Raw genomic sequence first — 14,169 nt, 5'->3', positions numbered from 1 at the left:
ATACAAAGCGTAGCCAGGCAAACACTCCTTCCCTGTGCATTGCTAATTGCATCCTAATTATAACGTTTTACATGTATTTACGCACCTTTCATCCTGCTGCATCCCAGGGCACTTTACAAAATGTCACATGGTTTTAAAAGCAGGCCTATATTAAGGCAGAACTCCTAGCACCCAGACAGCCCCAGAGCCCAGCACAGCAGCCCACAGATACATGCATTATGAGGGAGGTTTGGGCCAACGGCACAACACCGAACCCCTGTAGTTAGATAAAGACCTGCCTTCCCCCTTCAGACATCACTTGAAATTCTTGCATATCCATTCCATTTGATGATCTCAAGGTTTTAAAAACATTAATTAACTTGTACAGTATTCTAATTAGGTAAGGCATAAATGAAGATATAAAACCTGCAATGCTTCTGCTAGCAATCAAGAGCTACTGCTTAAGGGAAAAACCATATGAACCAGGGCAAACACTGAGAGAGCACTCTAGATTCTCTCTCATGTTGCAGCAAGAGGTGGTTTAGCTGGAGACTGCCTCCAGAGCAGTGTTTTCCAGCTACCAAGGCACCCATTCTCTCTAAATTTTTCTAATTCCTCCCGGAACACCTCCCTCCTCCTTTTCACTGCTCTGCACCCTGAAGTAGTGAGCTCCATCTTGCACTCCAGCGAGAAATGAAGAAGCACTTCCCAAATAGCTCTTTTAGCTTTTAAGCCTATCACTTGCTAATTCAATGAGGTTGAGGCGAAAAGTCTTATCTTTGGGGGGAAATAAATAAATAAATTGAAGAATTATTTTCTACATGCTTTCGCTGCCCATAGATTTTAGAATTTTTTATCCTCTTCCAGCACCACTCGGTTTTACAGGTAAACAAGCATAGAAGCCATTTTTTTTCCAACAAGCCCTTACACCTGCATGAATACAAGCTGTTTATATTTAGGTGTCTAATTTTAAGCATAGTGTTTTAAAATTTCCACCCATAGAGACAACAAGTCACTTTCTGAGTTCACACGCTGAGCTAGTGACAGCCCTGATGAAAGAGCCCAGGCGTCCTCGTCCTTACAGTCATTACTAGAAGGCAAGAAGAGGGAGTAAATTGATTCTCTGATTCTAAATTGCGTGCTCCCCAACATACGCATGCAAGAAGGATGGATGCTGAGTCAGCACTATTGGGATTTCAGTGTATGCTTGTAAGAAATGCAAGTATATCAGTTGTGATACATTGAGCTTTAAATAGCTTCTCAGACTAAAATGGCAGTCTCCCCTTACACTTTAAATAAAGATTTACCAAACAATTTTTTTTTTTTTTTTTTTTATGCTAAGCATTTGCTGAGCTACAAGAATGTGCAACCTCCCTCTGTGCTTTTCCATCCCGAATTGTAGCTTGGGAACTTGCTGATACTGATTGCGTTCCCCTGACTTGGCTCTTAACGCAGGCGCCAAGCAATGGATCACAAATGGATAGCATGAAGATAAAACGTTTGGCAAACACTTGACTGTCATATGCTTTCTGTTGCCAAGAAACAAAAGAGGACCTATTAAAATCATCTCATTAATTAACTTTTCTATGATTCTGTTTTTATTGGCATCTTGTTCGTTAAGTAAATGCTTTTTCTTTCAGAAGGAAAGTGTGTTAGCAGAAGGAGTGACTTTTATTCCCACCAGAGGCTGGCATTTACCAAATCTTCACAATAAATAACTTCGGGTGAGATCCTCAGCTAGTAATGGTTGCTCTTGCTCTGTTTTTGCTTACAAATAACCTTTTTTTTTTTTTTAATTTTGATACAACTTTGTTGCAATTGTGATCTGCTTGCTGAACAACTCTCAAGGAAAAGAAAAATATTTCCACTCTGTCAGTGACAAGAACACTCAGTTCTTGTCCTCAGTTTTCCTCAGTTTTCGCAAGGAAAACTCAACCCTCAAAGTCAGCTAAGACCTAAATGAAAAGCCTGGTTCAAGGATTAATTCATAATAAGTAACAGCTGTAAAGATACAAAATCAGATTGCCAAAAGCAAAGAAGTGACAGGCAGGCGTCAGTTGTGCCGATGTTCTCCTTCAACCCGAACACACGTTGCTTTATCCGTGTCAGGAGTTTTAATACAATACACCAAGGCTGACTGTCAGCTCAGAGACTCCTCAGTCTGAGGCATGATGTAAGGAAGTGAACCAGACTCAGCATCACAGGACCCTGAGAGCACACCCATCCTCGGCATCAGGCTTCCCACATCACCTGGTGTGAGTCTTTACAATGGAAGTTTAATTTACCAGTCTCTGTGATATTTCATCTCCTACAAGAATGTAAAGAATATGCAATCTCTAAAGTGAAGACTTTACTGTTTTGTTTTTTATAAGAAATTTGGGCATGGCATTGAGCAGCAAAACATGATACGGGGATAGAAGGAATGGATGCAACTTTCCAGTGTATCAAGTTCAGCCATCAGCAATTACAGGCTATAACATCACACAACTCCTTACCTAACCTGACCAAGCTCCAACCTAGAAAATGAATGTCTGCAAGTCCCACTGGAAGCCAGGTGTCGGGATTCAGTTCCTCCTGGCTCCTATACTAAATTTGTTAACGGGATGTTTATGAACTTTTTTCCTGTGACAGCTTCATCTGTTAGTTAAAACGGCTCCTCTTCCTTCACTAGTGCCACGTACTCCTGGATGTGTGCCCTGACAGGTACATGTTCTCTCAGCATCTGTTCTGTTAGGCTCTACCAACACACACCCGTTTAGAGAAGTTGGGATTTACCCACCCACCATCAGCCTGCCATCAAACAAGGGGTGAGCATTCTCCTTGACAGTCATTCCCCCCACTGGTTAATTCCTACCGAGCAGCAAAAGTCCTTAGTCCCCAACTACACAAATATATATTACTTACTAAAACTTAATTTTAACCTGTTTTTGTGATTTGCCCTCAACTCCTCTGTACAACATTCTAATCCCTACTTGGCACTGAATATGCCTCCCAAATTTGTTATCAGTACAGTTGGTTAGCAGACACCTGTGTTTTCCTTGTGTATGAACCATAATCTCTTCCACCTTAATCAGTAATTTCTCAAAAATAAATATTCAAGTTTACAAATTTGTCCATATTTCATCTGTCATGTTTTACATCAGTATGTGAAAAAGACCCCCCATCAGACACTTTCGCAGTAAGCTGCTCTGCTGGCTCAAATCAGGTCAAAAGAATTCTTTACTCAGAGATGAAAAACAACAATGGTTAAGTTCTGTCATTAAGACTTTGCTCAATGAGCCTTCAGTTCAGCTGACATGCTCTACATTTTCAGAATAACCAGAGCATTGTTTTGGGAGTTAATGCGAAGCGCAGCCATTCGTACTTCAGTACCGCTGAGACACCATAGGACGTAGCAACATTCCTGCACCAATTAAAACCTGATCAGGTGGGATAACCACCAGACAGGGGGGCAAATTAAGACATAAAGAGAAAGGAATTCCTTAGTCTAACTTTGCACGCCACAGATCAGGGGCAAAGCCAGAGCGAGAAGCTAGGCGTTACACCACTCCAGGCAGGACCCCACAAGACAGCTTTTCAGTTCTGTTTTTGTGTGGAAGTACCGATACACCCATAGGACTATTAAAAATGACAACAAATGAACAATATAGTACAACCGAAAAATCGGCTCTCTCTCTCTTTTTGGTAACTGTTTTTTAAATAAATCACCAAAATCTGAAGACCAAGGCTCAAAAATTTGCTAGAAAGGGAACATCTGAAGCAGTTAATGGCTTTTATAGCACTTCGTGTGCTTTAAGTATAAAGCACAGTTGATAGGGAAAAATACTGGGAGAATTCAAATGATGCCTTATAGCTCTTTTTTGCTTCAAGGCAATTTTTATCACAGCCTACTGGACTATATTAAAAATTCTTTCATTAAAATTTTATTACCACTGACAATACTGTGTATGAGATGTGACTTCAGACCAAGAAAATTTTCTTTCTTATCACAGTGATTAAAGCAAGGTAATACAGAAACCTAAGTAAGAGGGGCTTTTGTTTGTTTGTTTGTTTTTAACTTCAACACCTGTCTAGTCAATAGCCACACAGCGAATTTCAGGATGTCAAGCACTAGTGAATCTGAATAAATAAGGTTTTGTTGTTGTTTTTTTGTTATGTTAAGCAGGGAAAACTGAAAGTGGTAGCATAACAGACCTCAGGATTACATGCACTCTGTTTATCTAACAAATGAGCAGTAAAAAAAAAAAAAAAAAAGTTAAATAGAAAAATACAGGATTAAAATTTACAGAAATTGTTAGGTCAAAAGAGAGGGAGATTTATTCTTCTTTTAACTCACATACCCATGTTTTTACACCTGCGAGTTTTATTTAGAAGTAGGGCAATGACATTTGCTCCTAGTTATTTAAAATGCATCGGGGCTGCCTCGCAGAATCAGCGGTTCTATTATTTATTTATTATCTGTGGTACGAGGGCAGAAGACAAGACCCAGGCTCAGTGCTACCTGCCACACCTAACCGGTAGCTCAGCATTGCTGCTCCTATTACTCAGCACCCCATGCACTACAAGCAACACACAGGGAGCTCACCTGGGTGCAAGTCCTTTCTTCTTTCTGCCCCAAATTTTCTGTTACAGTAAGCGAATTCTGGCCAGGACCAATATGTGGGACTAGAGACCAAAAATACAGAAACTCCTATTGACCAACATTCAGCAGGTCATTCGCCATCAGAACAGGGTTTAAAAGGAAGAACCCTTTCAAGCAAGAGCAATGAATGCACGGGGGATGGAGAAGGAGATCCCCGGTTGTGTGAATTCTGGAACTCCTACAGGGTCAGCTTCTATCTTGTGGCTGGCACCTCTACAAGCAGGGGTGTGTGTGTGTAAAACTGGGTACTGTGATACTATTCCAGAGGAAGCTCTCAGTGCTGCACAGAGGGGAGCCATCACTTCCCTTGATCTGAAAGCTACATTCTTGAAAATCTTGTAAATTTTATTCCACTGCAGAATGAGCTCTTAGTGTCACAAGCAAGCTTGTCTGGGCACAGTGCTGACTCTCATTTTACCTGTCCATCAGGTCCCGCTAGTCCTTCTCTGCTCGCCAGATGCTCCCAGCCTGCCTGGTTCTTCCATTCGACGTGCCAGACTCCATTTGTCCTTGCAGAACACCCCAAGTTCTCTGCTGGCCCATCCCTCCAGGTGGCTCACGTGCCTCTGAGTGGCAGCCCGGCTCTCCCTCCAGCTACTGGCTGCTCTCCCAGTCCGATGCCACCCGTGAACTCGCTATAAGGGGCATTCTGCCCCTCCATTTGTGTCGCTGAGGAAGATGTTGAACAGCAGTAACTCCAGTATCAAACCCCGAGGTACACTGCTTGGGACAGGCTGCTAGACGCCCCTTCGGCCTAAATGGTCTAGCCAGTTCAAAAACCTAGCCCACCCAGTCAGTTCACGACCCCCAGTCCAACGGCAAATACGCTCTAGCAGATGTTGTGTCGGCTTGAAGAACAGCAAGCACACTCAGTGCAAAGCTGCACCACTACTACACACCAAAACCTGGACAGAACGCGTTCAAGGGTGATCAGCCCGAGTGAAACCCAGCAGTTAGCACTGCAATGAGCTGTGGTGCCATTTTAGAAGACCAAGATGTCCATATGCACACATCCCATATGGAAGCAGACAATACTTTGGTCACTACTTGAGAATTCCTCCCTTTCCCCTCTATTACTAGCCACAGCTTTCTCTTCTGCCCGTTTTCTTCCTGTTACAGTCACAGAAGGGAAACTAGCAAGGAGTTTTAACACCTCATTCTCTTGTTATTAATTAACCTGCCCTCCTGCAAAGAACAGAAAGCAGCTAAGATGTGGTCTATTTCTTCTATTTAAAGAACGAGCTGTCATAGTTACCCATTCATCTCAGATCAACCAGAAAATAATTCCACACCCTTCAGCATCTGAGAATGCACAGAACAATTTAATGGACAAAAATTAACACAAGCCAGTGAGATTTAGCTGGCATTTGACTGAACACTTAGCAGTCTATGCACACTGATGACACCTACACACTTATTCTACTAATTTCTATCATGAGTTTCACATTTGTTCCATGACAAATTAAGAGTTTAGAAAAAAAAAAAAAAAAAGCCAACAAATTGTTTGGCCTTTTAGCCGGCTGTTTATGTATGCTAAAGGGTATCAAAAGCCTTGCTCAAGGTCAACCGCGTTGCCAAAGAAGGCGGTTCAAAACAAATTCCACCCAGAGTATGTCTCTGATCACAGATTTGTAAGGCTGGATAGCACATACCTTACAGACACCTACACTGGAAACACAAATCCTTTGTTCCACTCTCTGTGAGCATTCATCCATTTTGCGTAGACACCTTTACATGGATCACATATTCTTGGAAGCTCAGTTTCCAGATAGCTTTATTGTTGTGTCACTAATTTTTCCAGCTCAGAACTATTTCCAGCTACAGACTAAATGCTATTTTTAATCTTAAATTCTGTCTCATTGCTAGGCTTAAATTCCTTGTGTACTTCAAGATTCATTTTGGATTCTTCTCATACTTTTGCCATGCCAAGAAAATTCTACCGGTGATCTCTAGATTAAATTCACAGTGATCGTTCTTTTATCATCAATCTAAAATACTAAAATAATAATAAAGCATGAAGTTACCCATCAATTTTTAAAAACTCTTAAATGCTGTATTGAGTCTTAGACTTCAAATTCAGGACAAATCAGTTTCTGTCAAAAGATTTTAGACTTGATTCGTCTCATCTCCATGCCACCTATACCCTATTCCCAGAGGCACCAGAGTACTTCTAACAACTGTCTTCTAAAATCTCCAGCTGGCCTGACCGTACCAATCCTTCCCTCACCTCCGAGTCATCTGTCTCAGCAGACTTGGTCACTTGGTCATACCCTTTCACTATTATCACCAATCAATTTGCAAAGCTGTCATTTCAGGATCTCTGGAACAAGAGTCCCATTTTCCAAAAGTCAGTTTCAGCAAATCCAAGTGTACAAAGCAGCTTCCAAACTAAACAAATGAGCTGGGCCGTCACAGCCAATCCTATTGTTCTTCAATTATAACCACATGAAAAAAAAAAAAAAAAGAAGAAAAAGAGCTAATCCTGGGAATAATTAATGACACCTATGTCCTGATATGCATATTACTCACACGGTCAGAAATTAAAAACACTGCTCTTCTATGCCAATAGCATTCCTTCTGCATAAAACCACATTAAAAACAGAGAAAAACCTAAGAGCTTTTCTATCTTCTGGAAGCTGTTTAAGAAATAAAAAAACCTACTAGCTTATAGTATAGCTAAAGCAGATGAAAAATCCTGGCTTCTCTAAAGGCGCTGCTTCCTACTCAACTTCACTCCTTTCCAACAAAACACAAACACACCCAAATCTAAAGGAATTCTCATAAATTTCAATGCACATTGTGAGTAAAGCTATCATAAGGCAATCTGACAGGAGATGGGTTAGAAATACCTTGGAAATATTTCAATGGCTCCAGTGCCTTGGAGAGGTGACAAACTGGTCGCTGCTAGCACTAAATAATACAAATGCTTATTTAAAAGTTGTTGAAATACGTGTTCCAGACCTGCCTGTAGTGACAACTCTTGTTTGCAGCTCAGGAAAAACAAATTTCTATTTCAGGAAAAACTATTCTTGGGGAAGATGGTTCCAAATCTTTCCTTAAAGGAACTCCCACGTAAACTTCTTTCCCTGTGTAAGCCCCATTACACACCGGAGAGGTAAGGGCTCTGCAAGCTCACAGCCTCCGAAGCAAGGCTGGACAAACAAGCTGACATTGTTGCCAGCCCAAGTGACCACCAGGTTATGTCCTTGGTTGCCCCACCAGAGGGCCAGAAATACATCCCTGTGCTCCGAGATGACAGTATTTATTCCAGAAGCGAGGGCCAACGCCTCCACCCTCGAAACATGTGAGATAAGGTTTGGCCGTCCCCAGAATAGCACGAGCATCACCTACACAGGCGCTGGGAGCGTGCTAGGATGCTAGGGAGCTGACAGCCTGCCAGCACCCAGCCCGTACTGCAGCAACAAAAACAACTTCATTAGCGGGCAGTCACATTCTGCGCTGACTTCAGCTCCTGGATGATTTCCACAACACACAGCTCGCTGCCTGTCTTTAGCCCAGTGTAGCTACAGCTTCACAAGCAAGGCTTTAAGGTAGCAGAGTATTTTCTGACTGGGTAGTGTCTGTCACAGAGGGGACCAGCTCTTCAGTTGTGATCCCAGTGCAGCGTCTCATTACTGCCATATTCCACAGCAGCACTACTGTGGAAACAACCATTCTGTAGCAAGGGACTGCAGCTCTTGGGAAGGCAATGCACTTGGCATCTGAGGGGCTAGATGACAAAAACAAACAAACAAACAAACAAACCCTCTAAATATCCCTTAGAATTACCCCATAAGAGTGGAAGCCTTTTCTGAGCAGCTCTGAGTATGAAAGGGATCTCCTGGGCTGCTGAATTAGTGCCTGTGAGCAGCACAGTCCTTTAATACAGTAGCATAAGAGAGGACCTGAACCAGGAGTAGTTCAGACATACTTCCCTGAGCGGCAGAGGAAGGCGTCCATCAGAACACTCTCAAGCACAATTTTTCCATGTGGCAGAGTGGCACAGGCACAGCACCAGTGCCATCCAGCTGTAATTCACAGCTCAGAGCAGTCCCCAGTCTTTCCTCCGTTCTCCCAACCCTCCTGAATGCAGAAGTGGGACTCAGCTTTTTCAAAACGAGTTTCTCTGAGTCACCAGTGAGAACAGCAGCCACCAAAGTCGCAGGCTGGGGCTAACTGGCGGGACGTGGCACTCAGGAAGCCTTCAGGGCACGGAGCCAGACCAGGAGCTGTGTTCCCTGGGAGCCTGCCATTCCTCGCTCCCAGCAGCTGAACCCCTGCAGAAATTCTGGATGAAACTCTGGAAAATGTGTCTAAAGACTGACTTGCTCAGCTGTGGGTGAAGGTGCCATACATCAGAGCCAGGGGAAAGCAAATGTAAATTACTGCACCGGGAGTAGGAGGTAGGTAAAATGCATCATGTTCAGCAGGAGCCCTTAGTCCCTGGTGCGGGCTTGAGGCCATGGCTGTGCACGGAGGAGAGACCTGGGCACAGGGGACGTGGTGATGTGGTGTGACACAGGGCTGCCTGCAGCCCACTGGGACACCGCCGTGTCGCTCTGTTATAATGACTTGTTATGGCACAGGGAGATTTACTTTTGAGTGCTTGCAGTCTTCAAACATGGACTATAATGGGTTTTCTGCCTGCAGACATTTCAGAAAATTAATTCAAATTAACTTTTGAAATGAATTACATAAAGTACTTTAAAGCCTTTTGTGGACACTCTTGTTCATAACTAAGAGTGACCTTAATATCAGTTAGCTCATTACAAGAATAAATTAAGATCAATCAGAGCACCTTCTACTCTGAATTCACATCCTTGTTTAATTTGGATGAATTGTTTCTATGTCCCTCCGTCGGACTGTGTCAGCTGTCACAGAAGGCTGGAGAGCAAACAGAAACAAACAGCCCTGCATCATCTTCCCGGCGATGGCAGTGTGAGACAGCTGTAACTCGAGGTGCTCTTCCGCAAGGCTGTTACTCCTTTGTTTCTGATACCCAAGTAACCAAAGCAGGGGGATTTTTTAGTATTTCCCTTGAATACCTGGCAGAAAAAGCCTCGTGTGCTCCGGAAGAGCAACCCCAGTAACAGGTCAGACAGCCTCTCCCCCACCTTGAGTCCCCTCAACAACAGGTTGGGTTCCCGCTGAAGGTCGGTGAGGGACAACCAGCGGGGGTGGGCAGCAGTGACAGGTCCCTGCCGTCCCGTCACAGACCGCAGGAACAGCACACGACGCCCCGCCAGGCTCCACTCCAAAGGCGATGGCAGCTGAACGCCGCGGATGATGCCAGCTGTCACTTGAGCTGTACTTGACAGCCCTCGGCTTCTCCTCAAGCGCAGACTTTACGCAGAGACTACAGAAGGAACAGCAAAGGAACCAAAACCGCCTGAATTTTACAGAAGTCTTCCGAGCTGGACGTAGGCTGAAGGATCAGGCAGCAGTCACTGAACAGAGACTTTCCTTACAACCAGGGTTGGCTGCTGCCTCATTTGGGGACAGGAATAACCTGTTCTGATAGATTTATTGCTCTTACCATTTCCCACTAAGCCTTTAACAAAGTTTTTATGACCCATTTCCTTCAAACAACACCCTTGCAGCAGTCGACAATGCAAGGAAGTTACACTTGCCGAGAGGAACAAAGTCAAGCAGGCAGATGGGAGGCAACACAAGCTGAGAAGAAACTCCCTCTGCTTGCCAAAGCATCTTCCCCATATTTTCCACAAAAAGCTGCAGGCAGCATTCCCTGCTTTCTCTAATACCACATCTTCCCAAGGATCACAACTTTTAAGTCACCTTCTACTCTCGTACAGCATTTCTAAAAGAACAGCATTAGCCAGACGAGCTTTCTGCCTGTAGCTAATTGGGAGAGCAGCTTTCTTGTACGTGCCAAGCTGGCGCAGGGTAAGAGTTAATCTGTATTTATGCCCTACATATCTGCAAAGCAGCGAGCTCTGGAGAAGTCGAGCAGCATTCCACCGATCAGACTAGCGTGATACTGACTTCCTAGAGAAAACCAGCACAGCGGTTACATGTAACTGAAGGCTTCACCAGCTACTTTGAAATTCAGATGAGTGCAAACCTTTGCAGCTCCAGAGACTGAGTTGTACTGTCAAGGGAACTTGAAATGGTATAAACGCAGGAGAATTTGTCCTTATGCTGTCACCTATTTAAATGACTATGAGTTCGCAAGTGTGCGTGCACGCCTGAGTGCACACGTATTTAGGCACGACAGGGTGATGGTGATTCTCTCTCTCTAGCATTATTTCACTACGCCTCATTGTGGAAGTGTCTGTCCTATCAGTACATAGCTCTGAGGGGAAAGAGTGAAACACGAAGGAGCATGAAGAAGGGTAACTAACAGCCTGCAGTGGCACCCAAGATGCCAGAGGTTGTCTTACCTTCACCACAGACTTCCTGAAGAATCTTGGACGCACCACTTCTCTCTCATGGGTTAAAATGAATGTGTACTAGAAAACAAAGGTTGTTTATACTTGTCGTAGGTCTAACAGTGAGACTGGAAAAAAACTGTAAATCCTGAAGAGTGCTTTGGCTTCTTTAAATTGTAGGTTTCCTGCAAGTTCTTATGTAACCCTCACCCAGAAGAGGGAGTAGGAACAGACCAAACTTCATGCCACATTACAGAATGTGTGCCAGCCATCCACACTGGGCTCTAGATTCCATAGGTAGCACCACTTGTCCCAGAGAATCCAGAGAACTTTACAGCCCTTACTGGGCTATGAAGTAGGCTGACACAAAGCCCTGACAAGCAGACGTCCCACTGCAGTAAGCGGTAGGAGTTTCAAGTTCAGAGAATAAGATTTGCAAACTGATGCCAAGCACAGTAGCAGGAGTACTGTTTCAGGGTAAATCTATACACCCAGAGCACTGCAGACTGTCTTAAGCCTGAGAATTTCCTGGTATTGAAACTGGTAGGATTACTTTCAACCATGAACAAGTTTTTCTCTTTGCTACTGAACTGCTCGATGGTCTTTGTTTCACTGCCTTTATTTTGCATAGAATGAAAAATGGTCAAATCTGAATTCTCAGACACACACAGGTTGCCCTACTCCCTTTAAGACAAAACACACTTGAAGATAGACCAGGGAGGAAAAACAGAGATGGAAAGAGGTAAGGGCAAAGGTGACCTGTTACTTAGCTGAGTATTCTGCCTGCATGCATTCAAATACATAGCTTAATGAAGATATACTCAAGGAAGAGAGCCTTGTGGGGGATGACTTTACCAAAACATCAGGAGACTAACTGGAGTGGGCATTAGCTGTATAATCAAACTATAATGCTTAAGACTAGAAGCTGTCTCTTATGTGGACTGCAACAATTTCATGCCACACGGAGACAAGAAGTGAAAAGTACTATAATCAAGTAACTGGAACCTATCATATCTTTAAAGAGAGCTATTCAGTGATGCATCTAAAAATACATCAAGCAGTTATACACGGATTAGGGAAACAAATTATAACTACGTCAGTTGAATTGGATCTGAAATTCGTTTTTGTTTCTTGCTGATATGGTTTCAGGAACCTCAGCGCAGTCAGATTTCACAAGGTATCCAGCAGCACCTTCCCAGGGAGCCCACCGCTGTGCCGCAATGCCATCTCGGCCCCGACACAGGCAGAGGACTGCAGCCCTGCCCAAGTGCAGGCAGCCATCCCCTGTCTCCTTTGCCCAAGCTCACTCAAGGATGAGTCAAACCTGACACTACTTTAAATTACAAAAATTGCCTAAGAAGCTGTGTGGCGATAGCAGATAGCAGAAATCCACAGAGAACAGAAGACAAACATCTTTAAGATTATTGAAGTATAATTTACCCCCAAAATACCCAACGTTGATATCATTACTAGGCCAAACATCTGCCACATTCCTTACTCACAGCAGTTTCTTGGTGAAAGTTAGAAACAAAAAGCCCAAGTAACGTATCCTGTGGAGTGGAGTGAATTTTATGTCTTCCTTCCCCATCACGCGTCTGTTTATTATACTATCGTATTTCCAGCCTTGTCAATGGGCAGACAAACACTTGTTAAAAGTACTGCTCCCGGACAGACTGACTGCCTTTGGTACTCTAGTGCTCTGTGGTAACTTTCTGCTCTTGAGAAGATTAAACAAGGAAGGAAAGAAGCAAGCCATTGGAAATTATTTGTCATGATGAGGCCTCAAGAGAAATGGTAGATTTTATTTTCTCTACTCTGTTGCATCAGTAACTTGCTAATAAGTCTCAAGTTCTAAAAACTATTCCAAGCATTGCTGACATTTGTACTTACACCTTCATGGGCAAAAACAGAAACTGTGTCAGGTGTATCTGCATAAGGAAGACATATGTGATGTTCTTCCTTCTACCTTATTCAGCAAGTCTTCAGGCAAAGCTAATAAGCAACCCTGCCCACAGGTACAGATTCATCTTAGGATGTTTCTGAGAGACAGTTTCAGCTGAATAGTGTTTATTCAGAAAAAAAAAAGAAAAAGAAAAAAGGTTGACAGTTCCAGAAACATAGCCCATGCTTTTTATAGCAATCTAGTTTAACTGATCATCTTTCTGTTTATATAGGACTGCATGAGAACCCTTCCTGGAGAGCAGGCCAAATATGACACCATATTCATATTGCTGGGGCCGTCCCTGATACTGTTTAAAACAGGCAATGTAATGCAGTAAAGGGTCAAGACACGGATGTCAACAGAACTGGAAAACAAAATTTGCGGGCAAATTCTTCACACAGAATGTCTTGCTTTGCCTGATTAAAGCTATCTGCATGCCACCTCTCAAAAATAAAATTCTAAGTAGCTGAAATAGGCACCTAAAAACTATGGTACACAAAATTAGTAAGTATCCAAAAAAAATAGCCAAGTGTTTTTCTAAGGTTTTTTATTTATTTTTAGGGGACAGAGAAGATCCACCTCCACCACTCCATTTCAGTTAAGTCAAAATTCAAGTCAAAAAACACATATGGACAGAAATATATTTGCAGTAGTCACTTAAACTCTTCAGTATTACAGCTTTTTCATTGTAAAATGCTTTCTTCCCTACTCCCTTAACAACTTCATATAGCATTCTCACTGCAGCATCCAGCAACCGGAGTACCCAAATTTGTTCAAAGCAGCTTTCAATATTAAAATCTAAATCCTGCAAAATAGCTTAGAATCTTCAGAGAAAATACACAGCCGCTCATAAATATTCTCTAGACCCCGTGCTACATTATTATACGTACATTAGCGCTAGACACTTGAGAGCAGCTCTCTGCTTCACTAGCAATGGATTAAAGCAAGTCTTTTAATTAAAAGCCACCAATTATTTAAATTTTTAAAATGAGAGGGAGAAGTCAGAGTCATCCACAATGGCAAGTCAGTCGTTCTGAAATGACGGGAAGCGATGCTGACAGCTGCCTAATCCTGCTCCCTGTTACAGGCATTCTGGGAACGTGGGGCTACAGCAAGGGAATTCTAACGTCAGAGAGAGAAGTCTCATAAATCCGGCATTAAACCTATACATCTTCACCCATCAGGTGAATTTTCTAAACAAGATAAAATAACATTAG

The 14,169-nt window shown here is 43.0% G+C and overlaps 1 protein-coding gene across 3 annotated transcripts in view; it reads right to left on the bottom strand.

Moving 5' to 3' along the window:
- ABLIM1 (actin binding LIM protein 1) overlaps window positions 1-14,169 on the bottom strand; it is a 189,900-nt gene that overhangs the window by 148,105 nt on the left and 27,626 nt on the right. The window lies entirely within an intron of this gene.

Source organism: Cygnus atratus, chromosome 7 (assembly GCF_013377495.2).
Source record: "Cygnus atratus isolate AKBS03 ecotype Queensland, Australia chromosome 7, CAtr_DNAZoo_HiC_assembly, whole genome shotgun sequence".
NCBI lineage: Eukaryota > Metazoa > Chordata > Aves > Anseriformes > Anatidae > Cygnus > Cygnus atratus.
This window is presented reverse-complemented; position numbering and strand designations above follow the sequence as displayed.